We start from the raw sequence: 11,295 nt of genomic DNA, 5'->3' as shown, positions 1-11,295 counted from the left end.
TTTCCAAAATAGGTAATAACATTAGGCTACCTGCCTCACACCTCAGAACTGTATTGGGGTATTTCACTTTTGGTTGCTTGCCCAGCACCTCTGAACTGCATTGGAGTGTTTCACTCTTGGCTACTTGCTCCACACCTGAGAACTGTATTGAGGTATTTAACTCTTTGGCAGACTGCCAAGCACCTAAGGACTGTAGTGGAATATTTCACTCTTGACTGCTACCTCTGTACCTCTTAACTGTAATGGGGTACTTCACTTTTGGCTGCTTGCCCCACACCAATGGACTATATTGGGGTATTTCTTTTATTTTTTTTTAATTCAAATGTTTTTATTACTCATTTAACAGGTACATTTAATGTTTTTATTACTCATTTAACATGTGCAATAGAAAACAAACAATAATACAAAATGTACAACATTCAGGAGGTACAAAATAAATTAAATCATGAAGAAACAGTGTACGTATGCATGCAGCGAGTGGAAATCCATCACAATATGCAACTGGGAGATGAGGAGGAGCCGTCAAAATATTGGTCAAGAGGCCTTCATACCACTGACCTGGAAGCTGGTCAGTAAAACTTAATAGCAACTGCTTTCTCATATTTATAATACATAAATAGTGAAGTCCAGCAAATATGACCATTAAGCAAATCACAATTCTTCCAGTTGCACAAAATCAGTTTAATGGCAATTGCTAACAGAAAATCAAAATGTTTTTTATTGGGAGTTGAAAGATATGATGGAAAAGCTGCAGCATGAAATACAATTATAATATACAGTATGTAATAAGACAGTGAAAATCTAGAATGTGAGAGACAATCTGCCAGATTGTACTAAAGGACAAAGAAAAATCATATGGAACAATGACTCTTTGAGCATACTGCAGGACAAACAATGATGGGAAGATAATAGGCCCACTCAAAATAATTTCCATGGGGTCCAAATGGCCCTGTGCATAAGAAAAAATAAGGATTGAGGAATACTGGAAGAAAGTGAAATATGAATAGTGGAATTCTACAAGTAAGTCCACTCAACATCATCCTCAGAACAGTCAAATTCATTAAGCCAGGAATTTTGCAGCACTATAAGAGCTAGAAATTTTATGGATTTTAGTTTTTTAAATCAGAAGCAAGATGCCCAAGTGGGCCAATATCTCAATAGAAACACACCAGTTTAGAGTAACTATGTAAATAATATAAAGAGGAAAGGTCAAAGCCAATGTTATCATGTGTTGGAAAATATAAGCTTGATGGTAGCTATGAAAATCAGGGAAGTTGACTCCACCATTTCGTCTATCAGCTTTCAATTTAAAAAATGCAAGTTTTGTAGTTTTATGATGTCATAAGAAATATTGAGTAAAGGAGAACCACATCAAACTGACTTGTTAAAACCAGTTATCTTAGTGAGATCATCATATATTTAAAAGGTTTAGAATATATTACATAAAAGTAGATTGTAATATAGGCACTTTGCACCTAAACTACTTAAATGTAGTATAGTCTATCATTAATTATCGGTGTCCTAAGCCGAGTACTATTTTTCAAAACAATTTTTGTTCTATTTAAAAATTTGGGAAGAATAACATGCAATGGCACTTATCTTGAAGAAGTCCATTAAGTCACCTTATAATGCCTGCTCTACTGTTTCCTGTGTGTCCTCCTGGCTGCTGGGTCCTGTGAAAGGAAGCAGAAGAGCTTATAAATGAAGTAGAGCACACTTTAGACTTGGCGTATAACATTCACTTTTCTAATCTGAAAGTTGAGCATTTTATTGCTTGTCATCACCACTCCTGTATCCTCGTACCTCTCCAAGGCTTACCTGCAACCTCTTCATCTGCTGTGTCCTGATCCAGTGCCACTTCCTCGAAGCATCTGACCCCAATTTGTCTGTCGGGAGCTGCCCCATAGTTGTAAGGATAATCAGGCAAGGGGTGCTCCCACCAGCACTTGACTATCCTAGTTATTTTGTTTTTAATGCTGTTCTTGAAGTCATGAAATTGTTGGGAACCCTGCTCACTGCTACATCTCCCTCTACCCTCTCTGGCAATCCTGTAGGAAATTCTGCTCCATATCATGGTCTTTGGACCCTTGGAAGTTTCAGCTGCCTGTTGTCCGAAGAGCTCATTGTAGTTCACTGATCATTCTCTTCCATGGAGAACTTGCAGGCACATAGCCACTGCCTGCCCTCATTACTGCTGCCACCCAGCTGGGTTGCCACTTCCAGGGGGGGGGGATAGTTTGTTCCCTCTCTTCTGTCTCCCCAAACCCTTCCATCTCTCTGCACTTCCTCCCATGCTCCTTCTCCACTTCCTCTACCATGTCAGGGGGAGGGGGGGCTATCCCCTCCCTTCTTGTTTCTCCAACCAACTTTTTGCATATCTGTCTCCCCCTCCTGCTCCTTCCCCCATGTCCTCTGCTGTCTGGACCTCTTCTGCTTTCCTCCACCCTTCTTACTCTCCTGTCTTCCCCTTGCTAATTCCCTCGCAACCATTTCCATGCTCCCTCATTCTACCACTTTCCTTCAGCTCCCTGCTACCTCTGGCCCCAATAGCACTCTGGCATTTCTCCTTCTCTCTGGCCCACTCCCAGTTCACCCTACTATGTTGTCACTCCTGTTCTCTCCTGTCCTCCCTATCCTCAGTCACACATCTCTCATGCTTACTCACTCCCATTCCACCCTCCATCCTCGCCTCTAGAATGTACACTCAGGCAGCCTTTCCACACACTAAACAAAAAGGAGAAAGACAAATAAGACATATGACAAACACACACATACACACGTTCTGCTTTCACTCACTGATAAAGACTACAGACGATAGAAAAGATAATGACGTTTGGAAAACAACAAAACACAAGACAAAACACGCAGGTAATCAAAATCTAGAATCTCCTCCTTCAGAGTCTCCTTTCTGTTTCACCTTTCACGCCTTTCTCCTCCAGCGCCTATTCTGCAAAGGGGCAGACACAGGAAGGTGACTTTTATAGAGCAAGAAAATATTGCTTGAAGAGATAAAAGATCACTTTGCACAATATTTTCATAACCATATCTAGCCTTTCTGTATGCCTCAGTAGACCTTAGCTATTACCGTGTGCTTTATATAGTAAATATCACACAGTAATAGCTTTTATTTCTGCTGTTTTGTGAATGAAGCCCTTAGTTTGACAAATATGAATTATATAAGAATATCATCATGTATGCTTATGAATCTGCTTATGAGTCTACCCATGCCTTTTCTAATTTGAACATGCTAGTAATTTAAAGACAAAATAAAAGTGTTCTATAATGTAATACAATAAACACTATTCCTTCATCAAGTACTTAATGGGTGTCAAATTGTTGGACATTTGAGTACATTCCTATAAATGCCTCTTAAATGTAAGACACTAGCTTTGAATTATTGAATCGGTTGCAATTCATTCCCAGGCTTATTGTTCATTCTTTTGTATATCATAGATAAAACAATGGATTTATGCTTATCTTCCGTTGCTTCATTGTCTTCAGTTTTAATACAACTGCTCAGATTGGCTTCATTCAACTCTACTAACCATGCTTACATACTATTAATAATAATGTTACATTATCTTTGTGTATCATTGGTAAAGATCAACTGCATATATATGTACCTTCTCCTTCTCCTCACTATAGATTAATATGCATGAGAACTGGCTGTAAATGGTACAGTAGGTAGAAACTGTCATCATTGCTTAAATTACTTTTGTTCCATCTCAGGTAAGGTGTTTATGTGTTAATGAAGTTTCACATATCTGAGAATTGTTAGCCTTAACTATTTTGCAATGCATCATCATTTAACCATCAAAATTGCAGTACTAAAAATAGTACTTCTCGAATTGGAAGATATTAGATTGTTGGTTTTAAGGAGGATATATTTGGTAGAATGCAGTAATATTTTCAATTGATTTCTAACACCTCCTAATTTATCAGAATTGGTGATGAATTGTACAGCAGTCAGTCAGTGCAGCTAAGTTGTTCAATATTTGTTTCCCTAGGTCTATAACCTGGAGTGGAAAGCTTGCAAATGTTATTGTTGCCAATTGCCTGCAGGTAATTCATAAACCAGCTTGTCGATTGTTAACAATATGAAATATATTAGATTGTTCTTCAGTAAAGCAGAAAAATAGAAATGATGAAGTCTGTGCCTTGGTTACACTCTTTTAGTGTCATTTTAAATAAGCAAGCATTGGATATCAGACGGACTAGATAGTTTAGAACATTGATACATGGGTGCAAAGTCTTTAACCTAGTTTACAGGTTCAAGTCCTGACCCAAATCTCTACTGACCAATGCTATTTAAACTTCATTGCTATGAGAGGGTAACTATGGAATACGTTGTTGGTCTCATTCCATTTCTTAATGGAACAGTATCAAGATCTCTGATACTAACACCACGATACCCTAAATTAAAACATCAGAGAAATAAGATTTGCTTAACTTTGAAAGATGAGCTGTCCTTTAGTATAGCTGTTTTCTGATTCTTAACTTTAGCACAATTATGTAGCAGAAACATATTTGCATTTCTGGTATATAATATGCTGCCAATCAAATATTCATTTAGGAAAGAATCCAAGTATTCAGATACAGATGGCACCTTTATAAGGTACTAAATGTTTAAAGAAATGCACCTTCAGCACTACTGAAGTCACTTATTTAAGTAACATAAAAAAAATACCATAACAGACCAGAAAACTTGCTTTTTTGCTTGGCATCTACTTTCTGGTCTCCCCTGGAGCCAGCCTTGGAAATCCCAGACCTAAAGCCAGGTTAGTAAAAAAAATGTTGATTCTCTATGTTATATTCTTTTCCAGCACAATCGGAACCTAGACCAACCACAGTATAATATCACAGCTACCTAGGTGTGAGATAGCACAAGTGATCTGTAACTACTCAGAGGGCAGACACACACTGGTTTCTGACTTTTCTTATAGCCTTTATAACCTTTATTTACAAAATGCAAAAAAGAGACGTTAAACAATGGAAGACATTCAATGAAATATCTGAAAGAGAAGTTGAATCGATACTAAAAAAACTAAACCTCGCCCCACATGCATGATACAATACCAACCATAGACATAAAAAAATTAGCCAACACAGACTCTCCAACTTTAACAAAAATCATTAATCTATCCTTAAAAGAAGGAAACATGCCAGATTCACTAAAAGGAGCAATAGTAAAAACCAATTTTAAAGAAAAACAACAGCGATCCACTCATCCTGAGCAATTATAGACCAGTATCAAACCTACCTCTAAGTGCAAAATTAATAGAAAAAAAACATACAAAATCAATTAGCAGAACACACAGGGGCAGATTTTATAAAACTATGCACGTACTTTTGTTCGCGCACCAGGCGCAAACAAAAGTATGCCATATTTCAATAGATACGCGCGAAGCCATGCATATCTGTCATGCATGCGCGTTCTGGGGGATAAGCTATGCATATCGCCCAGAACGCCCCCGATGACATGCCGGCTGTGACACACCCCCCCCCGACATGCCCCCCCAGGAAAGCCCCAGGACTTACGCCTGTCCCGGGGCTTTGTGCGCACCGGCAGCCTAGGCAAGATAGGCTCTGCGCGCGCAGGGGTAGGTTTTCAAGGGTTATGCATATAACCCTTTGAAAATCTACCCCCTAGAGAGCAATAATATCCTGTACCCATCACAACATGGCTTTCGCAAGAATTTTAGTACTGAAACACTATTGCTTGCGTTAACAGATAACATCATGAGAGGGTTTGACAGCAGTAAACATTACATTTTAGTGATACTAGACCTATCAGTGGCATTCGATACAGTAAATCATGACATCCTATTAAATAGATTAGAAGAAATAGGACTAAGCAACAAAACAATCAAATGGTTCAAATCATACCTAAATAACAGATACTTCCAAGTACAAATCAAAGACGTAATGTCAGAGAAAATAAACCTTCAAACAGGAGTTCCGCAGGGATCAGTCCTATCTGCCACACTATTCAGGTGACAACCTGCTAGCTGGTTTGGGCATCTCACACTACATATACGCTGATGATATTCAATTAATACTTCCAATTGATGACACAATTGAGAAAACATTAAATATAGCCAACATGTATCTAGATATAATAAAACAGCTTCTGAAAAAAATGGAATTAGTTATTAATATAGAGAAAACAGAATTACTACATCTAGAATGACGGACCGACAAGCGCCTGTGGGGGAGGGACCCCCTTAACATGGCGCTTGCCGGCCCGGGGCCTCCCCCCCACTCTCTACCCCCTTATTTGTCTTCCCGCCCCGGGATCAGCTTACCGTGAGCAATCCCGGGGTCGGGCGTCCAGCCGGCGGTGACAGGGGCGCCCCGGCTCGACGGGCGCGTGGCTGGGCTGGGCAGGCAGGCAGGCATGATGACGTCGCCGCGCAGACGAGCGGTGACGTCATCGCGCCGGCGCGCGACGACGCAACTCGGCCCGAGGTCTCGCGAGACCTCGGGCCTTAAAACACAGAGCGAGCGCCGGGTCAGGCCTTTTCGGCTGGCCGGCGCTCGCGTTTCCACCCACCCACCCAACAAGGTGCTGGAACAGGGAGGGAGACAAGGCACGGGAAGGGGAACGATAGTGACAGATAGTCAGTAATCAATGTTAGCAAGAAAGTGGCCAGTTACAGAATTGTCGCAGCAATCGGGGTGGCGGGGGTACCCGAGTCAGAGGGCCTGGAGGGGCCTGGAGGACACGGTGGACAAACCGGGGTCCTAGAGGAAGGAGAGTTGCGTAGAGGTGGGCGTGGGCTGCCCGGGGGGTGGCCCCTCGGCTTGGACATGGCGGTTGTCTGAAAGGGAAAGGGGCGGTTGTCTGAAAGGGAAAGGGGGGGGAAAGGACACGGGAGTGCAAGCTGCCAATGTTATGAAAAAACATAACGAGCATTCAAAACCCAACCACACTCAATAACAACCAAAAAAATACAACTAGCTGAGAAAGTAAGAAACCTTGGAGTGATAATCGATACGGAACTCAGTATGAAACGACATATATCTCTAAAAGTAAGGGGAGGATACTCCAAAATTATGACTCTTAGAAGACTAAAACCACTACTAACGCTAACCGACTTCCGATCAGTAGTACAAGCTTTAATTTTTGCTAGCACTGACTACTGTAATGCCCTTCTACTGGGCCTAGTGTACACCACGATAAGACCACTACAGATATTGCAAAACACAGGTGCAAGAATTCTAACTGGTAAAAGTAATAGAGACCATATCACTGATACCCTAATTGAACTACACTGTCTACCCATTGAGCAAAGAATACAATACAAGACTCTATGTACCATACATAAATTAGTACATGATGAAAAGGCAGAATGGCTGGACACAGCCCTTCGCGTACTCATCCCTAACAGAAACCTGAGATCAGCAAACAAAGCACTGCTAACTATTCCCTCAGTAAAAACAGCTAGACTAACTCAAGTAAGGGATAGGGTCCTATCCCTAGCTGGACCTATAATATGGAACACCATGCCTTTAGAAATCAGATTGCAAAGAGACATCAAAACTTTTAGAAAAAGTCTAAAAACATGGCTATTTAAGCAGGCATATCACAAAGAGAATGGAGAGTAGAATCCAGGGAAATATAGGATGCGGCCAGTAGAACTCCACACACACACACACACACACACACACACACACACACACACACACACACACACACACACCATCTTACTCAAATTGTGTGTACTTTATTTTTATTTCAACAACAAAGGACTATATTTAAGTATTAGTTTATCTTATAGCTGATATAGATAGAATTGGACATAACTTATCTCACCCACCAATTAATATTTAATATGAAACATGAAACTATGCTACAGTATTTTGATGGCACCTGTTTAGTTGATATAATTTAAGACATTTAAGCAACATGATGTTATGTGCCTTATTGTGATCCGTTGTGATGGCATCTAGCTTAACGACGGCATAGAAAAGATTTTAAATAAACAAATACATAAATAAATAAACAAGTGGCTGACCTTCAGCTACATTCACACTCAGCATTTATCTTCAGTATTCACATTCATTCTTTACCTTTAGTATTTATCTTCTTACAGGAGCTGTCTTTTCCTGAAGACCTGGGTCCAGTCTGTTCCCTGCCAAACCCAAACTCTTATTACTCTTCTCTGGGATTCACCCACTAAGCTACCTGTGTCTCTAACTTTTAAGGTAGACCAAGCTAAATGCCTGGTCAAGCACTGATTAAGGAGGATTTTCAGAGACACTCATCACATACCCTTCCCCCTCAGCTCGGACCTGTCTGGTTGAACATCTTTACTGCCCCTGCATAAGTGACTTCTCTCCCTAGTACAATATCATGGATAATTTTGGTCTGCCCCTTCTTTCATGAGAATGGTTGGGATGAAGCAAACCACCCCCCCCCCCCCTTCCCACCACTACCACCACCATCACCACTACCACCACCTTGTGGCTAAAGGTCCTTTCAACTTTATTCATTTTCCATACATTGCCCTGGCCACCTTGCCAGTTAAACTTGGGGTAAGGGCTCCAGGGTCATCATTTCCTATTCTTGCTAGGGTTACCCTTAAAACATTCCGCCATGGCCCTTTTCCAAGCAATCCCACATAATTTAGCATGTATCAGGTCACTTAAGCTTCCTATTTTGTTTCTATTATCCAATTTAACAACAGCCCGTCTAATCCATATTATTTTACGTGAGTCCATAAGAAGCTCCAGCTCTCTTCCTCGAGGCACATGTTTTCTGGCACCCTTCTGCTGCTGCTGCTTCCCTTGGAAAACTCTCAGTTCTTCCTTAGAACTTCCAGAGCAGGCTTGCTCTAGTTTTCTTTATTATGCTGTTTAGCAGGATATGGTTCTGCACTGCCACAATAATTTTTCTCTTTTCATCTGCTTCATTACCAACACGTTTCTCCATCTCTATTTCAGTCTTTCTCACCTCCTCTTCAATCCTCTCCATAGTGACTCTATCCAGCTTCTATGTGCGGCCTCCGTTGGGCTTCTTTTCACTGCTGATGTTAGGCTTCTCTATGCTGCCTTCCTGAAGCTATTCTGTGCTCTTTCCTTCAGAGCAGTCTGTGTTGCCTCCTTCAGGCCAGTATGCAAGGCTTCACCATGTGCTACCTTCTCCATGAACTATGTATACTGAAGATTCATTTCCCCAACTTCCCCACTCTTCTCTTGTCCTCTACTGGGCTTGCTTTTTCACTTCTACGTGGCCTTCCATTATTTGCTCCAGTGGTGTAGTCACTGCCACTAGCCACACCACTAGTTCTTCAGCAGGGTTCTCAATAGTGTCTTTCACTTTCTCTTGTACTTGTGGGTTTTCATGCCCCCCCCGGTGGAACATCCCCAGGCAGACCTCGTAGGGTTGCTGTGCTTGCCTTACTTCCAGGGGTCTCAAGTCAATTCTCCGGCTTTACTTCTAGTAAGCCTGAGGTACAGAAAGCAAGACCTGTTTCAACTTCCTTCTTGGTACACGCTCAGGAATTCTGTCACCTTATGAAGCTTTCTTGTAATTGCCTCTGCCCTTCTTGAAGGTGTCAAGTCAACTTCTGGATTTCCAGCTCAGTCATCTTTTGAACACAACCACAGCTGGCCTCACTCTGCTCAGACTTTTCTTTTTTAAAACCAGGGATAAAAAAAAAAAAACAAAAAACCCGATTGCTCATGTATGAAGGGAAAAATCCCCTCTCCTTTTCCACCAGACCAAAAATACAATCCTGCTTATTCAGCTTTAACGTACTCACTGGTCAACTGACTACCTTGGGCAGGGCTAGCCCCTTTAGCCCAATATACATTTAAACCCTTTAACTTCCCACTGCACTCAGGCCCTTGGAAATGATCTTCTTTTTTTTTCTCTAAGCCACTTTTTTACTCTTTCCAGCGCTGTGTCTACATGCTTACCAGCACTGTTTTCTGCCCCGGACTGCTTCTCTGTGCAGTAATCATACAATAAAACTTTTTCTTTCTTCTTGTTCTCTCTTGGTTCTTCCTTCTTTACTCTTTCTATTGCTCTGTGCCCAGGCAGCACTGCTTCTGCACCACACTGTTTCTTCGTGCAGAAATAAACAAGTTTCTCAGAAAAAGAAAATTGTTCTCTCTCCCTTTTTTTCTTCAGGTATGAGTTTCTGATTTTGCAAACAATACTTCTTTTTCTGTTCTGACGCAGGGGTCTCTGGTTGAGCCTTGCTTAGCACAGAAATCCCTGAATTGACACCATATGTGAAATAGCACAAGTGATCTGTAATTCCCCAGAGGACAGACAGACACACTGACTTTTCTTATAAACTTTATTTACACAAGTGGCTTACCTCTAGCCACATTCACACTCAGCATTTATCTTCAGTATTCACCTTCTTACTTGAGATATCTTCTTCTGGAGATCCAGGGCCTGTCTGGTCCCACGAGGGCCCAAACTATTTTTCCTCCTCTAAAGGATCCACCCACCAAGCTACCTATGTCTCCAGCTTTTAAGGTAGACCAGGCTAGATACATGATCTAGCACTGGTTAAGGAGAATTTTCAAGAACACTTGATTGCCTTTGAAGTCAATATAACTGCACTCTTGTGCAAGCCAGAAATGATCATTTTTGAGCAATGTTTGGACTCCATCCTGGCAATTGTGAATGTTGTCTCTGCCCTATCCCTTACCCTGGCCAATCCAAAAGACAGGACTCAAGTCTAGGAATCAAAGCAAAGTTTCCTGTAGCATGACTTAATATGTATTAGCCTTATAAAAATTACCATCTTCCCCACTACTTGGATGGTTTTCTTTTATCTAAATTTTACTTTTAGTAGACATCATACTCTCGCTTTACTTCTGAAATATTAGAAGACTTCTCATACTCTATGGTCTTCAATCATCAAAATATCTGAGTAAAATAAATGTACAACTATCTGAAGGAATGCAGCTCTTGTGACATGTTTTTCATATTTCAAAAATTGATGTTCTGACTGGCTCAGGGAATAATCCTTTATGTCCTAAAGAGATTTAGACCTATATATATATATTTTTTTTTTGCACTCCTCTAAATGTTGCAGAAAACAGGCCTGAATTACTAGATTCCTGTAGTCATACATCAGAAACTTAATCTTATGCTGCTATTTTGCTATCACTGAAAAAATAAACACTTTGTGAAATATGGTTTATGGTCCCTAAGTTCTATTGATTTCAAGTCTTGGCCATCAGGTCAGAGAAAGAAGGAGACAATGAACTGTTTTTTTCTAATCTAATTCACAAAACTACTGTATTAGATTCATAACCTTAAAACCTAAT

At 40.8% G+C, this 11,295-nt stretch overlaps 1 long non-coding RNA gene across 1 annotated transcript; it reads right to left on the bottom strand.

Annotated features, from left to right (window-relative positions):
• Positions 1 to 391: 391 nt before the first annotated feature.
• LOC115091524 lies at positions 392 to 10,437 on the bottom strand. The gene is made up of 3 exons (XR_003856747.1): positions 10,332 to 10,437; positions 1,623 to 1,673; positions 392 to 949 (listed from the first exon to the last, which is right to left on the bottom strand). It is a non-coding gene; the product is annotated as an uncharacterized LOC115091524 (long non-coding RNA).
• Positions 10,438 to 11,295: the final 858 nt, after the last annotated feature.

The sequence above is a fragment of the Rhinatrema bivittatum genome, chromosome 5, assembly GCF_901001135.1.
Source record: "Rhinatrema bivittatum chromosome 5, aRhiBiv1.1, whole genome shotgun sequence".
NCBI lineage: Eukaryota > Metazoa > Chordata > Amphibia > Gymnophiona > Rhinatrematidae > Rhinatrema > Rhinatrema bivittatum.
The sequence above is the reverse complement of the archived record's forward strand: the minus strand, read 5'-3'. Positions and strand labels throughout refer to the sequence as shown.